At 37.7% G+C, this 19,546-nt stretch overlaps 1 non-coding gene across 1 annotated transcript; it reads right to left on the bottom strand.

The window, feature by feature from the left end:
- Positions 1-12,739: 12,739 nt before the first annotated feature.
- On the bottom strand, positions 12,740-12,869 carry LOC115029790 (small nucleolar RNA SNORA17). The gene has a single exon (XR_003835354.1). It is a non-coding gene; the product is annotated as a small nucleolar RNA SNORA17 (small nucleolar RNA).
- Positions 12,870-19,546: the final 6,677 nt, after the last annotated feature.

The raw sequence follows: 19,546 nt of genomic DNA, 5'->3' as shown, positions 1-19,546 counted from the left end.
TTCCCACACACAACAGAAGAATGGATACAGAAAAAGTGGTTCATTTGCATAATGGAATACTACTCAGCTGTTAAAAACGAGGATATCATGAAGTTTGCAGGCAAATGGATGGAAATAGTTCTTTTATTGTTGATAATGGTTTTTTGTCTATCCTGACTTTTTTGTTATTCCAGATAAATTTGAAAATAGCTCTTTCTATCTCTATGAAGATTTGAGTTGGAATTTTGATAGGGATTGCATTGAATTTGTAGATTGATATAAGATAGCCACTTTTACAATATTAATCCTGCCAATCCATGAGCATGTGAAGATCTCTCCATTTCCAAGGTCTTCTTCAATTTCTTTCTTCAGAGACTTGAAGTTCTTGTTGTACAGATCTTTTGCTTGCTTAGTTAGTGTCACACAAAGATATTTCATATTATTTTGACAATTGTAAAAGGTGTCATTTCTCTATTTTCTTTCTCAGCTGATTTACCCTTTGAGTAGAGGAAGGCTACTGATTTTTTTTTCCTTGAGTTGATTTTGTATCCAGCTCCTTGCTGAAGTTGTTTATCAGCTGTAGGAGTTCTCTCATGGATTTTTTTTAGGGGGATTACTTATGCATACTATCATATCATCTTCAAACACTGATATCTTGACTTCATCCTTTCCAATTTGTATATCTTTGATGATCTTTTGTTGCCTAATTGCTCTGGGTAGAACTTCAAGTTCTATATTGAATAAATAGGGAGAGAGTTGGCAGGCTTACATTGTCCCTGATTTTTGTGGGATTGGTTCAAGATTCTCTACATTTAGTGTGATGTTGGCTATTGGCCTGCAGTATATTGCTTTTATTATATTTATGAATGAACATTGAATCACTTACCTCTCCAATACTTTGAGCATGAAGGGGTGTTGTATTTGTCAAAGGCCTTTTCAACATCTAATGAGATGATCATGTTTTTTTTGTTTGTTTGTTTTCTGTTTGGTTTTTTTTTGACCTTGTTTATATAGTGGATTTCCTTGATGTATTTCCATATATTGAACCATCCTTGCATCCATTGGATGAAGCCTTGATCTAGGTGTATGACCACTTTGATGTGCTCTTGGATTCACTTTCCAAGTAGTTTTTTGAGTATTTTTGCATCAATGTTTATGAGAGAAATTGGTCTGAAGCTCTCTTTCTTTGTTGAGTCTATATGTGGTTTAGGTGACAGTATAACTGTGGCTTTATAGAATGTATTGGGTAGTATTCCTTCTGTGCCTATTTTATGAAAGAGTTTGAGAAGTGTTGGCATTAGGTATTTGAAGGTCTGATAGAATTCTGCACTAAAACTATCTGATCCTGGGGATCTTTTGGCTAGGAGACTTGTAATGACTGCTGCTATTTCCTTAGATTGTTTATCCAATCCTGATTTAACTTTGATATTTGGTATCTGTCTAGAAAATTGTTCATTTCATCCAGATTTTCCAGTTGTGTTGAGTAAAAGTTTGTGTAGTAGGATCTGATGACTTTTGAATGTCCTCAGTTTCTGTTGTTATATATCTATTTTCATTTTTCACATTTTGTTAATTTGCATACTGTCTCTGTGCCCTCTGGTTAGTGTGCCTAAGGGTTTACTTATCTTATTGATTTTCTCAAAGAACCAGCTCCTGGTTTTATTGATTCTTTGTATAGTTTTCTTTGTTCCTACTTGATTTCAACTCTTTGTTTGGTTATTTCCTACTGTCTACTCTTGGGTGTATTTGGTTTATTTTTTATTTTATTTATTATTTATTTACTTACTTACTTACTTGCTTATTTATGTATTTATTTATTTTGTTCTAGACCTTTAACATGTGCTATTAAACTGCTAGTTTATGCTCTCTTCAATTCCTTAATGGTAGCACTCAGAGCTATGAGTTTTCCTCTTAGCACTGCTTTCATTATGTCCCATAAGTTTGGCTATGTTCCCAAGATACAATTTGCAAAACACATGAAACTCAAGAAGAAGAAAGACCAAAGTGTGGATACTTCAATCCTTATTAGAAGGGGGAGCAAAATATCCATGATAGGAGTTACAGAGACAAAATGTGAAGCAGAGACTGAAGGAATGACCATTCAGAGACTGTCCACTTGGGGATCCATCCCATAAACAAACCACCAAGATCAGACACAATTGTGGATGCCAACAAGAGCTTGCTGACAGGAGCCAGACATAGCTATCTCCTGAGAGGTTCTGCCAGTGCCTGACAAATACAAAAGTGGATGCCCACAGCCATCCATTGGATGGAGCACAGGGTCCCCAATGAAGGAGCTAGAGAAAGTACCCAAGGAGCTGAAGGGGTTTTCAGCACTTATAGGAGGAACAACAAGAACTAACCAGTATCCACAGAGCTCCCTGGGCTTAAACCAAAAATCAAAACATATAGTGGGACTCATAGATCTAGCTGCATATGTAGCAGAGGATAGCCTAGCTGGTCATCAGTGGGAGGAGAGGCCGTTGGTCCTGTGAAGGTTATATGCCTCAGTATAGGGGAATGCCAGGGTCAGGAATTAGGAGTGCGCGGGTTGGTGAGTAGGGGTAGTGGGGAGGGGATAGGGGGTTTTCAGAGGGGAAACTAGGAAAGGGGATAACACTTGAAATGTAAATAAAGAAAATATCTAATAAAGAGAAGTAAAAAGAAAAAGTATTTGGGTAATTTTACCTTCATTTTCATTAAATTCTAAAACGTATTTAATTTCTTTCTTTATTTTGTCCCTTACCATATAACATTGTGTAGATATTTATTCAGTTTCCATGTGTATTTTGCCTTTCTGTTACTTTTATTGTCGTTGAAGACCAGCCTTATTCCATAGTGATCTGATAAGATTCATGAGGTTATTCATATTCTTTTATTAGTTGAAGCTTATTTTGTATCCAATTATATAATCAATTTTGGAGAAGCTACCTTGTGATGCTGAGAAGAAGGTAATTTTTTTTTTTTATTTTAAGGTGAAATGTTCTGTAGATATCTGTTAAGTCCATTTGGTTCATAACTTCTGTTAAGTTCACTATATTTTTGTTTCCATGATCTGTCCATTGGTTAGATTTGGGTATTAGTCTCCTACTATTTATGTGTGAGGTTCAGTGTGTGCTTTGAACTTCAATAATGTTTCTTTTACAAATGTGGGTGTCCTTGAATTTAGGGTATAGATGTTCAGAATTGAGAGTTCCTCTTGGTGGTTTTTTACTTTGATAATTATGTAGTGTCCTTCCCTATCTTTTTGATAACTTGGTTGAAAGTCTATTTTGTTGGATACTAGAATTGCTACACCAGCTTGTTTCTTGGGACAATTTGCTTGTAAAAACAATATTTATAGCCTTTTACTTTGAGGTAGTGTCTGTCATTGTCATTGATGTGTTTCCTGTATGCAGTAAAATGCTGAGTCCTGTTTATGTTTTCAGCATGTTACTTTATATCTTTTTAATGGGAAACTGAATCTGTTAATGTTGAAAGTTACTGGGGACCAATGATTGTTGTCTTTTTTTAATTTTATTTTTGTTGTTAGAGATAGAATTATGCTTGTATGGTTCTCTTCTTTTGGGTTTGTTGTGAGATTAGTGTTTTGTTTTTCTTATGTGTAGTTTCCCTCCTTGTGTTGGATTTTTCCTTCTATTATGCTCTGTAGGGCTTGAATGGTTGAAAGATAATTTTAAATTTGGTTTTGTCATGGAATACCTTGGTTTCTCCCTCTATTGTAATTGAGAGTTTTCCTTTGTATAGTAGTAGCCTGTGCTGGCATTTGTGTCTGTATGTCATCTGCCCTAAATCGGACTTTTAGTGTCTCTATTGAGAAGTCTGGTTTAATTCTGATGGGTCTCTATGTGTTACTTGACATTTTGCCCTTTTTTGATTTCAACATTCTTTCTTTTTTATGTGCATTTAGTGTTCTAATCATTATGTGACTGGAGAAATCTCTGATTTCATGTGTTTGGTGTTCTGTAGGCTTCTTGTATGTTAATGTGCATCTCTTTCTTTAGGTTAGGAAAGTTTTCTTCTATAATTTTGTTGAAGGTGTTTGCTGGTCCTTTGAGTTGGGAATCATCACTCTCTTCAGGTTTTGTCTTCTTATTGTGGTTTGGGTTTCTTGAATGTTTTGAGTTAGGTGCTTTTTGACTTTTGTGTTTTCTTTGACTGTTGTGTCAATGTCTTCTATGGTATCTTCTACACTTGAGATTCTCTCTTCTATCTCTTGTACTCTGTTGGTGATGATTGTATCTATGACTCCTGATCTCTTTCCTAGGTTTTCTATCTACAGCGTTGTTTTCCTTTCTGATTTCTTTATTGTTACTATTTTCATTTTTAGATATTGAATGCCTTTCAGTTCCATCACCTGTTTGGTTGTGCTTTTCTGTATTTTTTAAAGGGACGTATGTGTTTCCTCTTTAAGATCTTCTACCTATTTACCTGTGTTCCCCTGTATTTATATAAGGGGGTTATTTTTGTTCTTCTTTATTGTTGTTTTTTTGTTTTGTTTTGTTTTGTTTTGTTTTGTTTTGTTTTGTTTTGTTTTGTTTTGTTTTGTTTTATCAAGACAGGGTTTCTCTGTATAGCCCTTGCTGTCCTGGAACTCAGTTTGTAGACCAGGCTGGCACCGAACTCGGAAATCTTCCTGCCTCTGCCTCCCAAGTTCTGGGATTAGAGGCATGTGCCACTACCACACGACTGTTTATGTCCTTCTTGATGTCTTCTATAATCATGAGATGTGATTTTAAATTCAAATCTTTCTTTCTCCATGTATTGGGATACACAGCTTGCTGTGGTTGGAGAAATGGGATCTGATGATGCCAAATAGCCTTGATTTCTGTTGCATATGTTATTGTGCTTGCCTCTGGTCACCTTGTTGTCTCTAGTGTTAACCGACCTTGCTGTTTCTGACTGTAGCTTGTTTCTCCTGTGAGCCTGTGAGCCTGTGAACCTGTGACCTTAGGTATGTCAACATTCCTCGAAGTCCATTTCTATCTGGGTGGAATTTGGATATGGAGAGTTGAGGCTCAGGCTCAGCTCTAGGGCACAGATGGAAATCTGAAGGGTCCTGCCCCAGGCTGCTCTGAGGTGGTTCCTGTGTCCTCTGGGCTCCAGGTTGGTCCTACTTGGACCAGGTAGTAGAGCAGTAGTTGTGGTTTCTTCTATGATCTTAGGTGTGTCAGCACTCCTGGGAGACCAGCTCTCTCTGGGTGGGATTTGTATGTGGAGAGCTGTGGCACAGCATTAACTCCAGGTACAGATCAAAACTGGAAGCTCTCTTTAGCCTTTTTACCCAGAACCTTTGGACAGACATTAAGTGAAAACATATCCTATCTTGGTAACACTTTGTAATGGAATATCCCAGATCTGCATGACCCCCCTTTTTTTTTCTTTTTAGGCAGTATTTTGTCTGGAAATGAAGTTAGGGTATTTCTTACCCAGTGGCTAGCTTGCCACAGTTTAAGGTAATGATGTTCAATATCTTCTTTGAGGTGGGTTTTGTGTTACTCTCAGGAGGAAAAGCCAAAAGATTTAATAATAATGAAATAACTTTAAATGCCATATTCTGTGGATCTATGATTGTTTGAAGGTCAACTATTTATATGTGGTGTAATTGAGTTGTTAAACATTGATTACTCTTATCTGTTTTGTATTTGAATAATCTTGAAACACATTATGGTAATTAAATCAGGATTTAATATTACCATTAGTTTACTATCTAACCTTTAACTCTCATTATTTATTAATGCTAAACAGTTTTATTAACAGCTAATATAAAGACTGGGTCTAAGTCTTATATTCTTAAATGAGTAGTATAGGCACAATGCTAATCTAAGAGTAAGATATCAATTTTAAATTTTGTATGAATATTCAAAGATTCTACACCAATGTAAGAAAATAAATTTTCAATTCTCCATCAAAATGTAAAGATTTCTGCTAGTATGAAATTATGGCTATAAAATGTTTTGTTTAAGCGTATATTTAGTAATCCATCCCCATTTATCTGATTTCCTATAATATTACTCTATTGTCTTTTTCTTTTCAACCCCTTTCCCTTTATTTAAGAAACAAATGATAGAGAAGAGAAAAGTAAAAATAGAAATACCTGAGTTAAGTTCTTTAATTATTTTCTTCCCTGTTCACAATTTCCAAATTATCCCTTAAAATTTCAACCTATCTCTAATTTATTTTTAAAAAAATTACCAGACATTCAAACCCAAGGAATCTGTTTGAAAGCTCTCCATAGCTTCGTGCTGAATTGGGGAAATTAATATTTTTAAGGGGTGGGAGAGGTTGAAAAATTAGAAAAATTGGCTAGACTTGAGAAAGCTAAATTTAGCATTTGTCATTCAGTTTATGCATGCTTTAAAAGTTCAGCACTTAACTGAAGTTCTGAATGGATTTTTTTGAAATACTGGATGAACTGGGGTACTTAACCTTTTTTGACTAACATATCAGTTTCTCCTTCTGTATCTTCTTTCCCCAATATTCTCTCTTCCTTCTCTTATATTCTTTTTGTGAAATTTGCACCTGTAGTGCCTGTTTTCTTTCCTAGGTTGTCCATCTCTATGGTTGCCTCAGTTTGTGTTTTCTTTATTTCTTCTTTTTCCATTTTCAGTTCTTGTAAAGTTTTATTAATTTCCTTCACCACTTTGATGGTATTTTCTTGTTTTTCCTTTCAGGAATTTATTCATGTCCTTTTAAAGACCTCTAGAAAATTTGTAAGACTTGATTTAAAGTCATTATTTCCCATTGAGAGTGTTAGTGTATCCAGGCCTTGTAATCTGAGAGTTGGGCTGTGTTAGTCACATATTTCCTTGAGTCTTGTTGACCATGTTTGTTTGTTTGTTTGTTTGTTTTTTATTGGATATTTTATTTATTCACATTGCAAATGTTATCCCATTTCCCAGTTTCACCTTTGAAAACCCCCTATACCATCCCCTTCTCACCCTGCTTCTATGTTCTCCCACCCACTTCTGCCTCCTCACCATGGCATTCCCCTACACTGGCGTGTCGAGTCTTCATGAGACCAAGGACCTATCTGCCATTTGTTCCACAACAAGGCCATCCCCTACTTCAAATGCAGCTGGAGCCATGGGTCACTCCATGTATATTCTTTTAGTTTGTAGTTTAGTCCATGGGAGCTCTGGGGGTTCTGATTGGTTGATATTGTTATTCCTCCTATTGGGGTTGCAAACCCCTTCAGCTCCTTCAGTTCTTTCTTTAATTCCTCCAGTGGGGACCTGATGCTCAATTGTTGGCTGCGAGCATCCACCTCTGTATTTGTCAAGCTTTGGCAGAGCCTCTTAGGAGACAGCTATATCAGTCTTCTGTCAACATGCACTTCTTGGCATCCACAACAGTGTCTGTTTTTGGTGACTGGATATGGGATGGATTCCCAGGTGGGGCAATCTCTATATGGCCTTTCTTTCAGTCTCTGCTCCAGAATTTGTCTCTGTATTTCCCTTAGACAGGTACAATTCTGATGTAAAAAATTTTAGATGAGTGGGTGGCCTCATACCCCAACTGGTGGACTTGCCTAACCTCAGGATATGGTCTCTAGAGGTTCTCCCTCCCATTAGTTGGGAATTTCAGCTAATCTCATGATATTGGGTCCTGAGAGCCTCTTGCTTTCCAGGCATTTAGGGCTTGCTGGTGACTACATCAAGTTCCCCATCCCCCATTTCTACACACCTTTGTTCAAACTTCTGATCCTCTGTACATCTCCCTCATCTCCCCCCATACCTGATACTGACCCCTTTCCCCAACACCCCTCTTCTCTTCCTCCCAAGTCCCTCCTATCCTGATATATTGTTGTTGGTTATCTTGTTTTGTTTTGTTTATTTTTCCCTTTTCTAAGATATTTCTTTTATTTTTCAAGATTATGAAATAATTACATAATTTTCTTGTTCCGAAGTCTTTATGCAATTCTTTCAGCTCTCTTTAAAATCGACAGGCTTGTTCTTTGACTGTTGCTATATACATATATGTTTCTTCATATTCTTAAAAACATAAATGTACAATAATAAGTATATTTTAAGGTTGAATGTTTGGGATTGTTTTAAATAAACGTGTATAGCCAACAGCTGTTGGTGTGTTCTAATGTCTAGTAACTCTTTACTTTATTTCCCACAAAAGTGTGTGTGTATGTGTGTGTGTGTGTGTGTGTGTGTGTGTGTGCATGTGCATCGTTGCTTGGTTGTTCAAATAATTTCATTGGATATTACTTCTAAAATTTCTGAATTTTAACATTTACTAATGCTTGGCCATGGTTTTCTTACACAAATGTGTCCTAACTTATATATCTGTGTAATTAGTGCAATAGAAGTAAATTTATATTTTTCTCATTTCATATATATATATATCCAATTTCTTGGTTTCTGTATGTTTTCTTTTTTTTTAATTTTAGACTTTCTTAATTCTATTTTCTAAGCATACATTACATTTTTGGTAAATGTTTTTTTTTATTTGTTAAACATATTATTACAAAATTTATATCTCAGATTTCTGTCTACCTTTTCTCCTTGATAGCTTTTCATTGTGCCACACCCACTCCTGAAAAAACTGCATAGCAGCCCCAAACTTGGATGCAGTTTCATGGAAACTTAGTCTCCTTGAATCTTGGCATCTTGTAAAATGAATGCTCCAAACCTGTCCTTGCATTAGTAGTTGAACAGATCTGTGTGCTTTTCTTCAATATTGTTTTATTGTAAGTGCCTCTAAGGATTGATTTTGACATATAGCTAAGTTAGATTAGCCTCCACCAATGTTCCAATATCCTAGGAAATTGTTGAGCCAACCTTGGGCTTTATTTTTGTAAGAATGTTACTCATTCACATGAAAAGTCTTAAGTGTTGTCAGAGAGACAGTGATAGAAATCAGGCATTATAATTTACTGGAATAGAGCTAGAGATATCAGGGATAGTCTACAAAGTATACTTAGAACAATAGCTGAGTCACTCCCATAGACAAGAATTTACAATGGTCTAAGAGGAAGGTGGATTATACAATAGACTAGAATTGGAGCTATGGTAAAGGTATGAAGCTCTTGCTCCTGGCTTCTAAGAGTAAACTGACCTTAGGTGGGGCTACTTTTGATCCCAGCTGTTAACATTGATTTTTATCCCAGTTGGTTCCTGGTAGCTTTTATGTAAGCATTCCTCTGTTTTGTGTAAAAGTCACTTATAAGTCTGATGCTTGCTTTGAGAAATTACATTCAGATCATCACTCCCTTGTATTCACAACTGTTTGTCAGTTTTCACTTACTCCTTGCTCACCTGAATACCGGGACCTGATTCTTCTGCGGGTTGAGGGGCCAACTGAGTCCAGTCCGTGGCATCATTATTTTGTTTAGTATTGATATAACTGGGGTGTTTATAAAAATAAGCTTTAGTCCCAATTCTTTTGGTTGTTGTTGTTTTTTCTTTTTGGTGTATGATGTAAGTGTACGTTTGTTTTGGTTTTTGTAGGTTTAGTCTCCGTTTCCTCACCACTGTTTATTGAATAGACTTTTCTTTTTTCCATTGTATGGTATCAGTGTAGCTAACAATCATTATAGGAATATATGTCTAGAGTACTTCTCAAAAACAGACACTTTTATAAAATGTACATGTTCTATACCTGTCTTATTACAAAGGGAATGGGCAAAATGTGTGTTTCAGAAAAGTGTATTTGTTACATCCATTTATTTTCATACTATTATAAGATAACACTCTATTTCATGTTTGCCCTTATGCTATGGCTCTTTCTGTTGGATGGTCCAACTCCATTGAAAGGCTCTTACTCTCGTAATGCATTTCTTACTCTGGAAGCTGTGGTCTCTGTGCAGTATCAAAATTCTGTAGGTCATCAGTAGGTTTGACCTCAACAGCATCAAGAGACCACATCTTCCTTCATTTAGTTCTTTAGTACATTATTGGAGGTCTACTTTGGTTTACAGTAGATTGACCCAGAGTGTACAAAGTTTATGGGTCTGTCAATATTTTAAAGTTAAATTACATTCATAGATTCATGTCTCTGGTTTCTTCCTTCTAGTATTTCAGCCTTCATAGAATTCTTTGTTTTCACATATTTATTGGTTTTTGTGAATTTCACCTCATGTATACCAATTCCATTATACTCCCCATCCCATCTTACCCATCATCCATCCTTGCAGCCTCCCCAACAACAGAGAAAAAAATCTCACTGGGGAAGCTGTAGTGTGTCATAGTGTGTCCCACAGTATAGCATTTTGCCCATACATATTTGATTGCAAATGTTCATATCAATGACATTTCAATGTGATGTGAGACCTCTGGTCCCAATATTGCTATTCCATATTGGGACTCCTCTTAGATATTCTGAGGTGGCCTGTGTCACCAAGATCCTATAGTTTTGGATATGTAGAATGAGCCCTTCATATTCTTCAGTAGCTCATCAATGAGGTAGATGATGAGGTAGACCAATTCAAAGTCCTAAATCAAGGTCTGAGTGGTATCTGAGTTTTTGAGCCTCCCAGATCTCCCCTTTTCAGGCCCTTGAAGTAAGTTCAATTACAAAACCCTGCCTCTCTACAACCAAGGCCAGGTTTTACTTTACCTTGCTGCCAAGGCAAGGTTTAGGGCTTACTATCTCTAGTGTTACAGCTGGTAAAGGACATGGCCAGTTCTTCTACTCTCATGAAAATACAGTCCATTCTCCTGCTTGCAATAGTATAGACAATGGTATACAGTGGTATAGACAAATGCATCTCTACCTTATCTCTTTCATCACCCAGCAGACCAAAAGCAGGCTAGCTCACATGTAATCCTCATATCCAGGGCTAACTCTACTGTGCCTCAGTTCAGGGCCCACTTTTCCAAGTACTGCAGTGGTGATGCACAAGGACAGTTCTCCTCTCATGACTACAGGGCCAGTTTTCCTACCTCCCATAGGTAGCAAGGGATAAGGTTAGTGGAACACATCTTTCCTTTGTCTATGGTGCATAAAAGGAATCTATTTTAGGGACAACACTCCCATGCTTACACTCTCAGGGTCAGCTCACTCAGACACTCCTTAGCCCCATCAAGGTCAGCCCCATTGTACTGCTTAGATGAGGTGCAGAGCCTGCTCTCTTGAGTGTTGTTGTGACAATGGATAGGTCAAGCTCATGCTCTCATGACCCCAGGACCATATCTCTCATGTGCTGTAGAAGGTAAGGGATGAGGAGAGAAGAGTGCATTTCTACCTTGTCCATGACAACACAAGGGATACTTGTAGAAAGTCCAGCTATTCCATGCTTGTATCCTTACCTACAACTATTGAAATGTGTGGGAGCCACTCACTTGTGTTCTGAAACTAGCTAGAGATGAGGAGTTATCTTCTGATCTCATGCCTAAGGGTCAGATATCTGATGATCCCCAGGTGAATGGTGAAGTCAGTTTTTCATAGCCTTCTAACATCAACATATGCTCTGGTGGCCTGCCCAGACCAGCGACAGCCACCTGGCCATTGGTGGTTAACAAATGTCTGTTGGTACATGGCCCATAGATCCAGACATTGCCCCTGGTAGCAGCATAGGACAGCATCCCATTATTTTCACAGGTGGCATAACTGGCTACTCATTTCAGACTACTCTCTACCCTGAAGTCTCAAGTTCATCATAACCACATTGCTTTGTTTTCTTTTCCTTGAATTTCTGTACCATATCTTTGATTCTCTTAGTGGTGCCTAAAGTCTCTGAATTCTGGGATCATTGCAGAAATGGTCTCAAGAGTGATACATAACACTTATGAATTATGGTACAGTGAATGAATCATCTTGAGGCAGTCTGCTTCACTAGGCCTGAGCACCACCAAACTGATGGTCCTCTCATGCTAAGTCCCTGTCCAGGCACTTTGGTGTAGGATTATATATTCGAAAACCTACTTTTAATAAGGGTTCTTAAATGCTTCAACTCCAGTTTTTGCCCACCACCCAAAGATATGGGACCAAAGATGATAAGACAAGGGGATATGGATTTGTTTAGAGATCTGTAACCCTGTAGGTGCAACAACATTATGAACTAACCAGTACCCCGGAGCTCTTGACTCTAGCTGCATATGTATCAAAAGATGGCCTAGTCGGCCATCACTGGAAAGAGAGGCCCATTGGACAAGCAAACTTTATATGCCCCAGTACAGGGGAACGCCAGGGCCAAAAAATGGGAATGGGTGGGTAGGGAAGTGGGGGGGAGGGTATGGGGGACTTTTGGGATAGCACTGGAAATGTAATTGAGGAAAATACGTAATAAAAAAATATTAAAAAAAAAAAAAAAGAAATGGTTCTTTGGGGTGATTCCAATATCTCTTTTTCAGGATAACAGTCCAGTTCCACAATTTCAGGATAGCAAACACAAATCAGAAGTGGTCACATGATCTAGCAGAAACTGCTAGGCCTCCACCAAATCACCACAAGTGAGTAGGATCAACCAGGGCCAGGAAGCAAGGGAAGTTCTCTCCTGTGTCTCTCTCAATGAAGCATAGTTCAGTGAAGAAAAAGAAAAAGACAGGAGATCAACAAAGAGCTGCAAAGCTAGGTATGAAAGTGTACCATCTCTGTTCATTGAGTCCTATTTATACTTTCTCCAAACATATGTCCTCCCATGGGTTTTGCCTTAGCAAAACAACAAATGAGTCAACCACAGCAAAAGACATCATTAGTCTGCCTTACCAGATAAGTCTACATTACAGGACCCAAAGAGAACCTTCCACTTCATTGTGGCACAGGGCTGGTAGTCATCTCAGGCTTAATTTTTTTTTTTTTTTCAGGGAATGTAGGGCTACTAATCATTTGCTTGTTCACAGGTCAGAACACAGCATAGACCTAACTTCTCTCTTATCTGACACCTACTGATGCATATGTGATATAGTAACCACACCTACAATTCATCTAGGGGAAGAAGTGTGTAGTCCAGGCTGCCCTTGAACTCATGACCTCCTGTCTCCACCTCTTTTAGCAAATCCTACCACAATGGCCTCCAAAATATTCTTAATCATAAACTTCATTGCTAATAAACCAGTCAGCCTCTGTCTTGGGTTTAAATACTATCATATAGTAAAGATAAACCAAGTTATATCCTATTTATGATTAAATCCCCATTTCTCAAGAACTGGGCAGTGTATCACCTGTAAATGTAACTGCAAATAGTTATATACTACCTGTTCCAGGAAATGGCAACCATTCCATTTTTTTAATAGGTTGTTATGTCCATCTTATACTCATGCCTCTGTTTAAGAATGCTGTTATGACCAACTTGTTATGCAACAACATATATATATATATATATATATATATATATATATATATATATATATATATATATAAAATCTAACCTGTAGCAAAGAAAAATTAGGGTCTAGAGTTATGAGGGCAGGGTACTGATAAAATCCAACATTTTCTTTTCATTGACAACAAGCAAGGAATTTTGGTTATATCTAGGTTAGGCCAGAGCCACTAGCTCTATTGCTGATCTTCTTTGGGACCCTGGGCATGCCTTGGTGAGAATAAGAGCTGAAAAGTCAGAGAGGCCTGGCACTCACTTCCTTCCTTCCTTCCTTCCTTCCTTCCTTCCTTCCTTCCTTCCTTCCTTCCTTCCTCCCTCCCTCCCTCCCTCCCTCCCTCCCTTCCTCGTTCCCTCCCTCCCTCCCTCCCTCCCTCCCTCCCTCCCTCCCTCCCTTCCTTCCTTCCTCGTTCCCTCCCTCCCTCCCTCCCTCCCTCCCTCCCTCCCTCCCTCCCTCCCTCCCTCCCTCCCTCCCTCCTTCCTTCCTTCCTACCTTTCTAATTTTTTTTTCTTTCTCCAACCCTTATGTACATTTACGTGTATGTATTAATCTTTTTCAGTTGCAGAAGGACTTGAGAACTGACTAAGCTATAGCTGTTATAGATCCCACACTGCTGGCCTGAGGTAAGGTTGACAATCCTGCTCCCAAGCATGTCACCTGGGAAGTTTTATGCCCTTCACAGTCCAAGCTGAAATCTGCTGCTACTGCTATTTACTATGGTTATGTTGGTAGCCAGGGTTCAAATAGTCTTTCTAAACATGGGATTTAATTTCGCTGGGTTTCACATATCTTTGGGGTATATTAATGTTGAGATATCTTTTTAAAATTCTGTATTGCTATATGAAAAAACTGGCTCTGAAGTTAGAAAGTTTCTATTCTATGTCATGTGTTTTATGTGACTTACTGGCAAAAATAAATAAATAAATAAATAAATAAATAAATAAATAAATCAAGGTTGGGAAGCTAAAAAAATAAAATTAGAATAATGGTTTATTCAACTAGTATGAACCGCATCTCAAGCTTTATAAGACTTTTAAGTGAACTTTTTGTACCTCAGGATTTATAGGTTTATTTGATATGGTTAAAATGTTCTAAGACCTATTGCAAAAATTGATTTAAAAGTTATAACACAGAGCTAATAATTAGAAATATACATAGGCAATCTTTTTTTTTTTTTGGTTTTTTGAGACAGGGTTTCTCTGTGTAGTCGTGGCTGTCCTGGAACTCACTCTGTAGCCCAGGCTGGCCTTGAACTCAGAAATCCCATAGGCAATCTTTAAACATTGATCCAGTCGATCAATGTCTATATTTCTGGGAAGTCTCCAAACTACACTAATCTTTCTTTTAATTAATTCTTTAACACCCAAAGTTCAGTTCTCCTTCACAGTCCCTCACTCACACAGTACTTACCCCCATAACCCCTCTCTTTCTCCTCTGAGATGGGGACCATAGGAATAGCCCCTATCCTGGCACATAATGTCTGTGCCAGATTAGGCACATTTTCTCCCACCGACACATTATTATTAGGTTTTGTATATCTGGTTTTATGCAGGGTGATGAATATGGATCTATTTGAATTGTTTTATAAACAGACATCCAGTTAGAGCAGCAACATTGGTGAAGATACTTTCCTTTTATTCCATTGTATGGTTTTGGCCTTTTGGCTTAAAATGAAATGTCCATAGGTCTGTAGGTTTATTTCTGCATGTTTGATTCTATTCCATCGATCGACATTTCTTTTCCCATACAAATACCATGCAATTTTGATTACTATTTCTCTATAGTACAGTTTTAGGTCAGGTATGGACATTACCCCAGGAGTTCTATTATTGTTCAGAAATGTTTTAGCTATCGTCGTATTTTTGTTTTTCCATATGTAGGTGAAAAATAGACTTTCAAAATCTGTAGGGAGTGGTATTGAAATTTCTATGGGGATTGAAAATAAATCTGTAGAATGCTTTTGGTAATTTTCATTGTGTTAATCCTACCTATCCATGAGCATGATAGATCTTTCCATACTCTGATATTTTTTTCAATTTCTTTCTTTAGGAACTCAATGTTCTTGCCTTACAGATATTTTAGGTTATGTAATATTTTATACTATGTGTGTGATTGTGAAGGGGATTGTTTTATTGATTTGTTTCTCTGCCAATTTATCATTTACATAAAAGAGGGCTACTGATTCTTTTGAGTTAATTTTATATCCAGCTACTTTGATGAAGTTGTTTATTGGCTGTAAGAGTTCTTTAATAGAATTTTGGGGGGTCAGTTATATATACTATCTTATCATCTACAAATTGTTATACCTTTTGTTCTTCCATTCTTAGTTTTGTTTCTTTGAACTTCTTTTGTTGTCTTATTGCTATTGATGAATCTTCAAGGACTATATTGAATAGATAGGGAGAAAATGGACAGCCTTGTCTTGTTCTTTATTTTAGTGGGGTTGCTTCAATTTTCTTTTCATTTAATTCATTGTTGGCTATTGGCTAGCTGTATATTTTTATGATGTTTAGGTATGTTCCTTTAAGCCCTGATCTCTCCACTATTCTAAAAAAAATGTTTTATTATTTACATTCCAATTGTTAACCCACTTCCCAATGCCCCCCTGCAAGAGTTATTTACCCCATCCCCTATCCTTTACCTCTGGGAGGGTGCTCTCTACTCCTTTCACCCAACCACCCCCACCTCAATGCCCACCCACAGCTCCCTTTCTTGGGGAATCAGTAATCTACAGATTATCCTACTGTAATAATCTACATCATATCCTACTGATGCGAGATAAGGTTGTCCTCTGATACATATGTGCTAGGGGACCTGGAATAGCACTTGCATGCTCTTTGGTTGATGGCTTAGTCTCTAGGGGATCCAAGGGGTCCAAATTTGTTAATACTGTTGGTCTTCCTATAAAGGGGTGTTAGATTTTTTCAAACACTCTTCAGCATCTAATGAGATGATCATGTGGTTTTGGTCTTCAGTTTGTTTATGTTGTGGATTATCTTGATGGATCTTTATATAGAGAACAACCCCTGCATCCCTGGTATGAAGCCTACTTCATCATGGTGAATGATATTTTTGATGTGTTCTTGGATTTGGCTGGCAAGAAATTTATTGAATATTTTTGGTTTGATGTTCATAAGCAAAATTGTTCTAAAGTTCTTTCTTTATTGCATCTTTCTGTTGTTTAGGTATTAGGGTAACTGTGGTCTCATAGAATGATGTATGTAGTGTTCCTTCTGTTTCTATTTCATGAAATAGTTTGAGTAGTACTGGTATTAGTTCTTCTTTGAATATCTGGTAGAATTTTGTAGTAAATCTATCTGGCTATGGGCTTTGTTGTTGTTGTTGTTGTTGTTTCTTGCCCGTGCCCAAGAATGACGCTGCAACAGGATCCTTCCACACACGTTTATTGGGAGAGCTTGATTGCAGAGGCTAAGAGACCCCAAGCCCAGAACTGGTGCTGCTTATATAGGCCTAGGAGAGGCGCGTCTCGAACCCGGATTGGTTGTGCTTGGGTTATGCTTACCACCTCATTTGCATGCCTACATCTGATTGGTTAACTTCTCTCTCATCTGATTGGTTAATTTTGGTTAATTCTCAAAACCTCATCTTGGCAAAAAAACTTTACTGCCTATGTATGTGTGGTGGCCAGCGGAAGCCAGTGCCACCCTGCAACGGCAAATGTGGCTTCCCACAGTTGTTGTTGTTGGGTGGCTTTTAATAATTGCTTCTATTTCCTAATGACGTATGGGACAGTTAACTAATTTGTCTGATCTTGATTTGACTTTGGTATATGGAATCTGTCTAGAAAATCATACATTTCATTAAAATTTTTCAATTTTGTTGGGTAGAAGGTTTTAAACTAAGACCTAATATATTTTTGGATTCTTCAGTTTCTGTCATCATGTTTCACTTTTCATTTCTGATTTTGTTACTTTGGATACAGTCTCTGTGCCTTTAGTTAATTTAGCTAGGATTTGTCTATCATTTCAGTTTTCTCAAAGAACCAAAGCTTGGTGTTGTTGAATTTTGTATCATTCTTTGGCTTAAATTGATTAATTTTAGCCCTGAGTTAGACTATTTCCTGACATTTACTACTCTTCACTACATTTGCTTCTATCCACCCTGGGGTAGATTTGCAGCAACACTGGAACTTCACATATCTAACAGAGTCACTCTCAAATTTAGGGCCACATTTTCTAAATATTGAGAATGAAAGTATTCCTACCTTATAATCCAGTGAGACAATGACCAAAGCAGCCTTAGAAAGAGCTCCCCTTGCCTCAAATATATTCAGACTACCTGTGACTCATGTAGGTAAGAATGACCAAATTTTTAGTATTTATTACTTTGTGAAGCATTAGCTACTTTGATAACTGAGTCATATAAGAAAGTGTGATATCCTGTAATCAACAATGGGACCTCATAAAATCCCAAAGCTTCTGTAAGGCAAAGCACACTGTCAATAGGACAAAAGAGCAACCAATAAATTTGAAAATATCTTTATGAACCCTATATCCAATAGAGGGCTAATATCCAATATATACAGAAAACTCAAGAAATTAGACTCCAGAGAACCAAATAACCCTATTAAAAATGGGTTATAGAGCTAAACAAAGAATTTTCAATTGAGAAATACGAAATGGCTGAAAAGCACCTAAAGAAATGTTCAACATCCTTAGTCATCTGGAAAATGTAAATCAAAACAACCCTGAGATTCTACTTCACACTAGGATGACTAAGATCAAAATCTCAGATGACAGCAGATGCTGTCAAGGATATGGAGAAAGAAGAACATTCCTCCATTGCTGGTGGGATTGCAAGCTGCTACAAACTCTGTAGAAATCAGTCTGGCAGTTCCTCAGAAAACTAGACATAATGCCACCCAAGGACCCAGCTATACCTATCCTGGGCATATACCCACAAGATACTCCAACATATATCAGCACCACTATGTTGATAGAAGTCTTATTTAGAATAGCCAAAAGCTGGAAAGATCCCAGATGTCCTTCAACATAGGAACGGATACAGAAAAATGTAGTACATTTACTTAATAGATTACTACTCAACTATTAAAAGCAATAAATTCATGAGATTCTTATGCAAATGGATGGAACTAGAAATTATCCTGAGTGAGGTAACCCAGTCACACACACAAGGTATGCAGTCAGTGATAAGTGGATATTAGCCCAAAAGCTTAGAATACCAAGATAAATTTCACAGACCACATATAGTTCAAGGAGGAAGACCAAAGTGTGAATGTGTCAGCCCTTATTAGAAGGGGGAATAAAATTATCACAGGAGGAAATACAGAAACAAAGAGTAGAACAGGGGCAGAAAGAAATGCCATTCAGAGACTGCCCACCTGGGGATCCATCCCATATACAGTCAACCAAACAGAGGCACTGTTGCAGATGCCAAGAAGTTCTTATTGACAGGAGCCTGATATACCTGTCTTCCAAGAGGCTCTGGCAGAGCCTGAGAGATACAGAGATGGATACTTGCAGTCAACCATTGGTTTGATTACGGTGTCCCCAAAGGAGGAGTTAGAGAAAGAGCTGAAGGAGCTGAAGGGGTTTGCAATCCATAGGAGAAACAATAATATCAACCTACTAGACCCTCCAAAGCTCCCAGAGACTAAACTACCAACCGAAGTGTACACATGGAGGGACCTATGGCTCCAGCCACATATGTAGCAGAGGATGGCTTTGTCAGGTGTCAATGGGAGGAGTATTCTTTAGTCCCGTGAAGGCTCAATGCCTCAATGTATGGAATTGCCAGGGCAGGGAGGTGGGAGTGGGTGCATGGGTCTGGGAGATCACTCACAGAAGCAGGGAGACAGAGGATGAAATAAGGGGTTTCCAGAGGGAAAATTGGCAAAGGGGATAACATTTGAAATGTAAATAAATAAAATACACAATTCAAATTTAAAAAGAACCAGAAAAATATAGTTTCCAGTCTCTGTGTGGACTGGATATATGATATTAAATTAAAGAAGCTTCAATTAAATAAGCTTCAATTCAAAAATTATAGTATCTTTAATGTTAAACTTAGCAGGAATAAGACTGTAAACTCCTAATCTTATACAAGTTACTAAAACTACATGTGACATCAAGGTAGACCAGTCTTTCCAAGACTGCTAATTTTCAGCAAAACCTCTCAGAGCTTCTAAGTCTGGCAGCTGAAGGCCGGTATTCTTCTGTGTGACAGCTGAAGATTCAATCTTGTCCTTTATGATAGCCAAAGACCAACAACCACTGCTATGAACAATGCTATAAAAACCAAGGGAGTCTAGGATA

This window comes from Mus caroli, unplaced genomic scaffold (assembly GCF_978045245.1).
Source record: "Mus caroli unplaced genomic scaffold, Mus_caroli_1 scaffold_18, whole genome shotgun sequence".
NCBI classification, from domain to species: Eukaryota; Metazoa; Chordata; class Mammalia; order Rodentia; family Muridae; genus Mus; species Mus caroli.
Note: the sequence above shows the minus strand (reverse complement) of the source record. Positions and strands in the feature narration are given on the sequence as shown.